This window comes from Eptatretus burgeri, chromosome 7 (assembly GCF_056783735.1).
Source record: "Eptatretus burgeri isolate ZD-2024b chromosome 7, Ebu_testis_v1, whole genome shotgun sequence".
NCBI lineage: Eukaryota > Metazoa > Chordata > Myxini > Myxiniformes > Myxinidae > Eptatretus > Eptatretus burgeri.
In genome coordinates, this window is record NC_140967.1 from 15,974,290 (window position 1) to 15,985,809 (window position 11,520).

The 11,520-nt window shown below is 42.4% G+C and overlaps 1 protein-coding gene across 3 annotated transcripts in view; it reads right to left on the minus strand.

Annotated features, from left to right (window-relative positions):
- Nucleotides 1-8,721, minus strand: part of LOC147022732 (leucine-rich repeat and fibronectin type III domain-containing protein 1-like) — a 250,562-nt gene extending 241,841 nt beyond the window's left edge. For all 3 annotated transcript variants that reach the window (XM_085887526.1, XM_085887527.1, XM_085887528.1), the window contains exon 1: nucleotides 8,209-8,721. The gene's annotated coding sequence lies outside the window, so the exon portion shown is untranslated. The remainder of the gene's footprint in view (nucleotides 1-8,208) is intronic.
- Nucleotides 8,722-11,520: the final 2,799 nt, after the last annotated feature.

Genomic DNA, 11,520 nt, shown 5'->3' on the forward strand with positions numbered 1-11,520 from the left:
TCGTCAGATGTTGTCCATTCCCACGTCATGGAAACTCAAGTAAATTACCACTCCTAACTCGTCACACGGAACTGCTGCCTCGTGAGAAGTCCGATTTCATGGAATCGTGATGCTCGCTCATTGGTGTACACCGCCAGTGATAGGTTATTTATAACTGCGTACACACGTTGATCACACTGCAGGCAGGACAATGGCGACTAAGCGTAAGCTTACAACTAAAACCTACCAAGAAAAATACGACATTATCCAGTTTTGTGAGGAAAATCCACTGATGAAGAAAACAGACATAGCTGAGTAGTTGGACATCAAACAGCAGACATTGAACGATATCTTGAAGAATAAGGGCAAGATATTTGGACAAGTGGAGAAGATCATGAGGCCGGTGGGAAGTGTGAAATGCGTGAAATGTGTGTCCTTTGAAGATGTCGATGACGTGCCTATCATCTGGTTTCGGCAAATGTCGGCTCAGCCAAATATTCGGATTTGGCCGATTCGGTTGATTCGGCCAAATATTCGGCCGATACTGTCTTTTGGTGGAGGATTGCCCAGCCAACATCATGGAATACAATGACCGGTTTGAATCCTTTCTCATGCACCAGATGCCCAAGAGTTTGAGGCAGTCAAACATTACGGATTACTTCGCGAAGCAGTAAAGGATCGATCGAGCTTAGTGTTGAAGTCCGATCATGGTTTTATCTTGGCTTGTTTTGTACATTACCGCACTCACTTACACATAGGCATTGAGTGGTAATCATCACCACGATGACTGTGTGTCATGTAATTTGTCACCATACCATCACTGATGGTATACGAGTTGTCTTTCAGAGTTGTTCATTATCTTTACTTTTGATAAACTGATTCATGAATTCCATCTTTGCTTGATCACTTTCCATCTCACCAACTCACCCTCACCTATGCCCCGAGGATTGTGTTTTCCTTTTGGTACAATAGCCGGCTCTCACACATATGTGTCCAGGCCATGCGCGACTTCATCCTTCACCCCACAGTCATCATGAATGTTCGCATACGCGTAAGTCGTCACATTTCTAAGTCGTCACTTTTTTCTCGGTCCCGATGGTGACGACTTTCGCCTCGTCTACTGTAAATATATATATATATATATATATATATATATATATATATATATATATATATATATATACATATATATATACATATATATATAGGGTGTTATACCAGCCTGGTGTTGGCGCAGTGGTTAGGGCAGCGGCTTGGGATCCAAGCGGTCCTGAGTTCAAGCCCCGTTGCGCCACTGAATTAATACACCAGGGGGTTGACTCAGCCTGTCATCCTTCCGAGGTCGGCGAAATGAGTACCAGTGTACTGGGCCGGTGTATGCCCCGGTTAAAATAGGTGTACCATATCCCTGTGTTGTAAGAGGCGACCAGGGTTGCGTCAGGAAGGGCATCCGGTGTAAAACATGTGCCAAATCACTATGCGGATCATACGGATGATCCGCTGTGGCGACCCCGAACGGGAGCAGCCGAAAGAAGAAGAAGAAGAAGAAGAAGAAGAAGATATATATATATATATATATATATATATATATGAACTCACACATACATATATATATATATATATATATATATATATATATATATATATATATATATATATATATATATATATTCTAATATATATATATTCTAATATATATATATTCTAATATATATATATATTCTAATATATATATATATATATTCTAATATATAAAGCTCTTTCTAACCACTGATTTACTGACTCACATTAAAGATCGGTGCTTTCCGCATGATGTAGAAAGTTGAAAAATTGTGTGCCAATGGACATCACCACTCTGATACAGGATAGTCTGCTTACACAATGTGTCAGCTCACCCCGTTAGTAATATAGTAAGCTCTTTCTAACCAGTGACTCACTGACTGATATTGAAGATCGGTACCTTCCGGTTGATGTAGAAAGTTGCAATTTTGTGTGTGGATGGACATCGAAGCCAATACTCTGGAGAAAAACAACACAGAACCATCAGAGAGCATCCGTAAATGAAAATATACAGTCCTGTATATGACACAAGTGAAAATCCCCCTCGCAGACAATGCATAATCAATCCTGTGTGAGATTGCTGGTACAAGTTTTGAACATCTTGTCGAGGTATATTCACCATTCCTCAATGGGAAAGGCTTCAACTTCCTTGAGGGACATTGGTTGGGGAAATGTGCTCCTGAGCTTGTCCTCGGCAATTGATCACAAGGACTGAATAATATTTAAATCTGGTGATGGACCATGCCAGGAAAATGTTTTACTTCTCCTGTTCTTCCAACAAGGATTTAATGCAGTATTTACAGTCATGTGTATTGGAACATTATAACCTTGGAAGATAGCACCTCCTCCAGGAAACAAGATTTATATCATCGCAAGCAACTGGTTACTATAATGATGGCTTCAGAGTTATTAGCAGTTCCTCTGCCATGCACAGTGTTGTAATAATCGGCGATAACAATTTCCGTGAGATTGTTGCCCAACCCGAGCAGAGCTTCTTCCAAGCTTGACTGCTGGTCGAAGGTAGTTGGGGGTTGTTGGCATCCTTAGGCTGTTTCCAAATGTACAATCCACCATTTGTTGTAAATATGGTGAAGGAGGACTCATCTGAACATATTACATTTCTCCACTTGTCCAAAGTCCAGTCCTTGTGTTCCATCCCTTCCATGCACCTCGTTTTACAGGATAACGCATTTATTTTCATAATCAAAGCTTTGCCTATATGGCAACCCTGTCATGAAAATCCATTTTGTGCAACTCACGACGAGTTGTTTTAATTGGAATTGTTTGGGTTAAGTGTGTCTTCAGTTCTGCAGCAATTTTTGCACCTCCCGATTATCCATCTTACACTTCTGACCACTGCGAGACTTGTTTGGAAATGTTTCTCTTTTTTCCACACTATCAATACTCTGGAGACTGGTCCTCTCAATACTTTAAGAAGTTTTGAGGTTTTGTTGACAGAACACCCAGCCCTGCGAAGACCAATCATTTGTCTCCTTTCAAAGTCAGACAGTTCTCTCATTTTGGCAAATTATATCCCGAAAAGAATGAAGATATATATATATATATATATATATATATATATATATATATATATATATATATATAATATATATATATATATATATATAAGAATATATAATATATATATATATATATATATATATATATATATATATATATATATATTCATATATATATATATATATATATATATATATATATATATATATATATATATATATATATATATATATATATATATATATATATATATATGAAGATAATATTATAATAATATATATATATATATATATATATATATATATATATATATATATATATATATGTATATATAATGAAAAGAATGAAGAATCTAAGCAGCCCGAAAAGAATGAAGGGCATATATTATTAAAAATTTTAAATATTTGTTACAATAATAAACATTATTACAGGGAATAATCCCCGCAGAAACACCTAAAAAAAAAAAAAATAAATAGTAGTCTATTGTGTGTGTGTGTGTGTGTGTGTGTGTGTGTGTGTGTGTGTGTGTGTGTGTGTGTGTGTGTGTGTGTATGTATATATATATATGTATATATATATATATATATATATATATATATATATATATATATATATATATATATATATATATATATGCCCAATAGCCAAGGGGACTGCTTAAGCAGCACCAAGCTCTGCACAGAGTATGGTCCCAATCTCCTCCTCTCCTCTGCATATACAGTATGTGGTGAGTAGGATGGATGAGGTATGCAATTTGGTCTCTAAGCTGTCTAGCCTGGGTTAAAATCCCGATCCTACTATAAAGTGCCATCCCGGTGTTTCACAGGTGGGGTGATCAATGTGTGCGTCGTCCTTCGGATTGGTATTTAATTGGGCATCCTATCTACCAGCATTAACTGGTGGACATTAAAGATCCCACGGTGTCCTTTGAGAAGAGTAGACGAGCCATTGCCGGCACCCTGAAACAAATTCCTGCACAATCTACTGCAAGGAAAGCAATGGCAAACCACCCCATATAACCGTTACCAGGAAAATGCTTTGGCAGCACCGACACCCTGTAACAGAGTATGAAGTATAGAATTGGAGCAATATTTAATAATTTCCCATCATACCATCAGCCACTGTGGTGCAGATGTCAAGGATGCTGATCATATAACCAGGACCGAGGAGGTTATTGGTATCGGAGTGGAGGAGGGTTCGGAGAGGTCATTATGATCTCAGCTTACTCTACACTTATCTTATGTGCTAACATTGTTATATATATATTTTTGTCCTCCCCAGATACATTGGAAAATATCCAATCCCTGAGTTAGGACAAGTCATGCATTGCACAAGCGATGATACAAGGAAAAGTACATATTTGGTCCCTTGCATATACTCCCATTCCCCACATTCATGTTTTCACGACTCTCGGACATTCTTCTGCCTGTTCAGCAAATGTGAGACATTGATAGCTGTTAGAGGGCTGTGGGAAAGAAAAAAACAAATTACTGCTTGTACAACGGCGAGGAAAATCATTTCAGTAAAATAAATAAATAATGCGTAAGGAGTTTCCTCCCACATAAACCGCACAGTCTCTTAGCATGACACCGGTTGCCTGTAACATACTCTAGTTCAGTTTGAAAAGATTCACCGCATTTGGTTCAACAGAAAATTTTCATCAAAACTAATTACTTTTCCCTTTAATATTCAAGAATATTGGAAGGGTATAAAGGACAAGGCTTTGAGACCGGTGGAAATGCAAACAGTAGCACCTGGAATCCCTGGAATTGGAGCAAATGAAGCATTATTGGGCCACATCTCATTTAGACATGTAAAATATATAGAAATGGACTTAAATGGAAAGGAAAGTTTCATTAACATTCCATAATGATTTTCAACCTTGCCAGCAGATTTTCTCGCGTCACGTGCGATCCTTCCGCCTCTCAGGCAGAGACATCAAGGAAAGCAATTAGTAATTGAAGATATCATATGGTTGTAATATCCTTTTCAAAGGAGGTTTCTTGCATACGGTTGTGCGAAGCGATCAGACTCTGAATGACCACCCGCCATTGCCAAATGTTGGGAAAAATAAATATACCTGGCCCAAAAACAGGTGCCTGCTGGGAATGCACTGCTATGGAAAAGCACAAAATATGGAGCACATCTGACTGTTTGGAAAAAAAGATTCCCTTGCACGAATCGAGGGCGTCAACATGTGAAGTCAGGTATGGCAAAGAAGAAGGAGAAGAAGAGTTTGTTGATGTGGAAGATCGCAGAAGCTGAAGGCTTTGATGGCAAGCCCGGCAGCATCTGTGGCATAACAAAGCGTGCTTGGAAAAGCCAACAATGTTTTCACTTTGAATTGCTCCTTTATCGATTTATTTTTCTTTTTCCACGAGATCTCTCTCAAAACAAAATATCATTTTATTCCACCGGGGTTACAAGTGACTCGGTCACATCACTAAAACAATCGTGGTAATTGGATGGGCCAGTGGAATGTGAACTGTGATGACAAGTTGGAGGTTGATGGAGGTTGATGGATGGGATAGGTGAAGGATTAGGATTCTGATTCTCATTCTGATGTACCATACTAAGTTACAGAGCGTCAGTGTTGCCGAAGCGTTTCTTGGCAAGGATTATAGGCTACTGGGTGGTTGGCCATTGCTTTCCCAGCAGTAGTTAAGACAAGGATTTGGAATTTGTTGAGGGTGCCGGCGATGGCTCGCCTACTCTTCGCGAAGGACACCGTGGAATCTATGACGTCCTCACCGACTAACGCCGGTGGATGACTCCAGGTGAACATCCATCCGAGGGACGGCACATGAATTGATGAATCACCCTGCCTGTGAAACACCAGGACGACAGTTTACAACTGCGTTAAGATTTGAACACAGGCTACACAGCTTAAAGGTGAGTGTGCTTACCTCTCTACCATCGAGCCAGCGAGTGATATCTCAACATCATCATCAAAGGAAAGTGCTGGCACAAATAAAAATTGTAATATATATTATTTTTATTTATACCAGCAAGTAAAAAATATATATATACACAAAAATTTAGCTCATTTTGTACAACAACACCAAAGTTCACCCCAAATCCACTTCTCCCCCCCCAAAAAGTAATTATTTTTCGAAGGAATATAAAATGGCACAATGGCCCTTCAGCACCTGCAGCACCTTCAGGATCAATAATGGCGACATCGCTCGAGTTGGGTGAATAACCTTTGAAATAATTGTAATTAACAACAGTTGTTCACTCCAGAAGGTAAATGCTTCAAGAAGCATTGATTCGAGTTTGTTATTGCGAAGATGTCTCATGTGTGCTCCCTCTGCAAATGGTCGGATTGGCGACTGTCGTAACGGGTCGATGTGGACACGCTGTGGCGTAGGAACCTTAACCAAACTAATTGTTTGTGGTTTTGCCTTGACATGCTCACTGAGGCACAACCTAACATGCTGGAAGACCCAAAAGGATCTGCCTCTTGGATATTGAAGAGCAAAGCACGAAAACCCAAGCACCACAAAATGCACGCACGCACAATTCGATTCCTGGAACAACTGTAAACTGCCACCTTGGTGTGTGTGTGTGTGTGTGTGTGTGTGTGTGTGTGTGTGTGTGTGTGTGTGTGTGTGTGTGTGTGTGTGTGTGTGTGTGTTTTTGTGAACGTGCTCACGAGCCCATGTTTCAACTTTCGCACCTTATCCTTTTTCAGATTGCTGAGAATTGTTGAATTCCAAACCAAAAATAATTGACAGTGCATGACGTTCAAGTGCCGAGGATTACGTTGTCGCATTCCATCGCCCACTTTGGCAAACACACCTTGGTTTAAGAGCACCAGGCTGTAGCCGCATCTAGTGCAGCTGCACAAGTAGTCAGTGCAGTTGTGCCTGCAGTCAGTGCAGCTGCACCCACATATGAACTCTCAGTTGATGTTGTGCCACCATTAACCACGACGTCACAATGGAGGTGTGAAATCTCTGCTGGTGTGAAATGTAGGTGGAAATATCTGCATCGTAATTGCGTTTTATGTTTGTTAGCTATGCGAGAACATGATTTCATGCTGTTCTGTACAGAAAAACCAGAGATTAATTATTCATTAAACACATGAATATTTTAGAGCAGAATTTTGCGTTTTTATTTTTGCAAGAAAGAGAGAGGGGAGAGGGAGAGAGAGAGAGAGAGAGAGAGAGAGAGAGAGAGAGAGAGAGAGAGAGAGAGAGAGAGAGAGAGAGAGAGAGAGAGAGAGAGAGAGAGAGAGAGAGAGAGGAAGGGAGAGAGAGGAAGGGAGAGAGAGGAAGGGAGAGAGAGAAAGAGAGACAGAGACAGAGACAGAGAGACAGAAAGACAGAGAGACAGAGAGACAGAGAGAGAGAGAGAGAGAGAGAGAGAGAGAGAGAGAGAGAGAGAGAGAGAGAGAGAGAGAGAGAGAGAGAGAGAGAGACAGAGAGACAGAGAGAGAGACCAGAGAGAGAGAGAGAGAGAGAGAGAGAGAGAGAGAGAGAGAGAGAGAGGAATCTGATGTACGTTAAATTGACAAATAACATTAAGTTTTGCATCCCTCTGAATATTCATGGATCGTCTGTAGGATCACTAAGATCCTGGCCATCATTTAGCAATGAGCAAGTATTTCGAGACAGCATCCATTGGATCGATTGATGGACCGAAACCATCGGCTGGATGCATGGATTGAGACAAGACACTCAGATGGAGCGGCAGGTAGGGAGAGTAAAACAGACGCCGAGAAACACAAATACTACATGGATAGACAAAGAAAAAGCAAGAGAGAGGGGGGAGAGAGAGAGAGAAAGAGAGAGAGAGAGAGAGAGAGAGAGAGAGAGAGAGAGAGAGAGAGAGAGAGAGAGAGAGAGAGAGAGAGAGAGAGAGAGAGAGAGAGGCAGACAGAGACAGAGACAGAGAGAGAGACAGAGAGACAGAGACAGAGACAGAGACAGAGAGAGAGAGAGAGAGAGAGAGAGAGAGAGAGAGAGAGAGAGAGAGAGAGAGAGAGAGAGAGAGAGAGAGAGAGACGAGAGAGACGAGAGAGACGGGAGAGACGGAGAGAGAGAGAGAGAGAGAGAGAGAGAGAGAGAGAGAGAGAGAGAGAGAGAGAGAGAGAGAGAGAGAGAGAGAGGTGCTGCAGGGCATGTCAAGGAAAGCACACATTACCTGCACGATATGGAGACACGTGGGGTTTGGTTGCACTCAGTGCTCGAGCTCGTGGGCTTCGTTGCGTGCTCGGAGCCGCGCACGGAGCGCACCGCGCCATGGAATCAAACAACCGGGGTCCATGGCCAAAAGCCCCTCACACAAGGGAGGACGGTGGTGTGATGAGAGCCCGGCACGAGAAAGTAACAGATTGGTCTTCTCCGAATGTAACAGAGCACGTCTCCGGACTAAAAGAGCTTGCTCACCCTTCTCAACCCTGGTATCTCCGTCGAATGAAGCTGTGTTCCCACTAACCCTCCTCTCCCACGCCCCTCGCACGGGGTGCGAATCGGCTGCAACCTTTTTGAGATCCCAATCTCCTGACCCCGTAAAATGTCCCGATATTAGGTGTTCCAAGGTCCGACAAGTTTGCAAGCAGATGATTGAGCGAACGAGGCGATGCGGCTTGTCCCGCAGCAAGCGAGCACAGACCCGCGCGTTGCGCTCTTGGCAGGCGCTCTCTGCGCACTGAGCCCGTTTGTGCGTGGTTTGTGTGCGAGCGCGCAGCCCCCCAGTGGCCGAGCTGGGGTAGTGCCGACGATCGAGGACATGACCGGAGGATCCAGCTCGCGAGACCCCTTGGAAGCAGTTGGTGGAACCACTGAACTCGGAACACACACTGCGTCGGATGAATGACCGTACCCATCGGTGTGGTGTGCGCAGACTCTTTCATCACCGTTATCATATATATATATATATATATATATATATATATATATATATATATATATATATATATATATATATATATATATGTAAAGATGTAGTATGTCAGCACATCCACGCACACCACACAGTAAAATGCGATCCCTCTCTCCCCCCTCCACTTCACCCCTTTATCCCTTGACCTTGAAACTGCGCCGCACTGACATGCAACTGAATCCCAAAGTCCTGCGGTTTAGCCGTCACGAACGCCCACTGGAAGCCAGAGCAGATCCCGGCTCCCGACAGTAGACAACACTTTGAGGAGTAAGTAGTAAGGGTGGGGGAACGTCTGATCCTTTGAGACCCACTGTCCGAATGAGCACCTGTTTAAATCGCAAGGCTCATCCTGCTCGCACGCAACCAAACTCCTTAATGACATTCATACATACGTATTATGTTACCGTACCTGCCATTTATTATCCTGCACATTACCATAATGCTGACATCAAAAAGCAGCTAAATTAGTATCGGTACACGGCGTTCATCCTTCAATGATCTATCAATGTCAAATCTGATAAAGACGCGACACCCAAACGGAATCTCGTGCGTTGGGGGTCTTTAGCGGGGACCCCTCGTGTCTAGGGTCGTCAGGACTGATAAACAGCAATTATTCTCTACGTGGATGTAAAAAAAAACATGAATAAAGTAACTGTTTAATTAATATCATTTTGATCCATCCATCCATCCATTGGGACCATGCTCTGTGCAGAGCGTTGGTACTGCCTAAGCAGTCTCCTTGGCTATAGGACACAATCCTGGATGGGATGCCACTCTGACATAGGATACCAGCAAGCTGGCACTCATTTTGCCAACCTTAAAAGGAAGACAGGCAGCTTCAACCCCACCTGATATTAATTCAACAGCCGAGTGGGTTTTGAACTCAGTATCCTAGGATGCCAAACCCACCACCCTGACCATTAAGCCAACACCAGGCAAATTTTGATTGCTCAATGTATTTCTGCATCGTCATTGTACAGGACGTGAGTGAGTGTGACGTCAATGGATGTTTGGGTCATTTAAATCATTTTTGGTCTGAAGATACTCCGTATAAGTGTAATTATGATTCAACAGTTCTCTAACTCGTTGTTGTGACATGGGCTGATTATACATTTACGAAATGATACTCTTAGAAACAATCTGCAATTATTCAGAACAAAGTAAATAACTAGAATCACAGAGATCGGCACCCTTTGACCCTTGTAATAGCAAAAGGAAAATACAAGACAAATGTTTACCAACTTTATTCTGCAATGTATGTTTGTGCCAATTGTTTTATGGACCAGTTGAAATGTGAATGCTCGGCCTGTCAGAAACCTGAAATTCGTGTCCGATTTTGACCTTTGACCCCAGGTGGAATCTCAAGAAAAGGCCCCAAACTAGTCCGTGTGTTGTCAATCTGTAGGTGTCACGGTAAACCATCATTTTGCGAATTATATGCTGGAATGGTTGAAGTACCAACATTTAGGAAAGTCAAAACGTGAATTTTGTGGCTAATGTTGACCTTTGAACCCCCACCCCACCCCACAAAATCCTGAAGATGAATCAAATGGGAAATGTTTCTCGGCATCTCTATCGGGGAGTTGGTATTCAAGATACTTTTAAAGTTACTCTGCAGCTTTAGACACACACTTGTTCCATCAGGGTGGAACCTTTCATACGCATTCTGTATAATATTCATTCGGACGGTTCCACAGCCAGTGCAGCTGATCGTTCCTAAAAGCCTCATTTATCAAAATACTTCTCTCCACGAAGTTGCTCTTCATAGTATGGATGTCCTGGACAGGCAATCACTATATTGTACAGCCAATTGCCTGTAAATTCCATAGAAACAAAAGTTTCAGAATTATTTACCAATTCTTCAGCCAAATTGGTGTTGGTTTCACTTGATATTTAAGGACCTTGAGCACCCTGCGGAAATATGGTGGGGGCAGGGGGGGCGAGACTGAAGAGGAGATGGTAGAAGACAGAAAGACAACCGACCTGCCTGTGGTGAGATAGTGAGAGGCCCAAAGTATCATACTCATCTTTGGAGATACCAATGATCCTAAATGCCTTGGTTTCCACAGCATGAAGCCGGAAAAGGTGAGAGGTGGGAGCACCAGCCCAGAGGGGAGAGCAGTTCTTCATCATGCTGTGGACGAAAGCTTTGTATGTGGTCAGGAGCTCAGGTGTGTCAAGGAAGGACTTTGCACGATGGAGGATTCCCAGTCGGCGACTGTCTTTGGAGGCGAGGTTGGAAATGTGGCTTTCCCAGGAAAGATCATGGCAGATAGTGAGACCCAGAAGCTTGAATGAAAGGACTTCTTCCAGAGGATTGTTGAGAAAGTAGATATGGGGTTTTTCCAACAGTCCTTTCGGAGAGACAGAGTAAGAGTGTGAGATTGTTTTCCGGATTGAAAGACATGCTCCACGTGTTGGACCAGTTTGTGATTGTATCCAGATCTGCAGAGTGAAGAAGCTGCCGCTTGCTGATCAGAGGGATGACAGATGGTACGGCAGAAGGTGGAGTCATCAGCAAAGAGATAAAGAGGATTTTCCAGAGAGTCGGAGATATCATCTATCTATAAT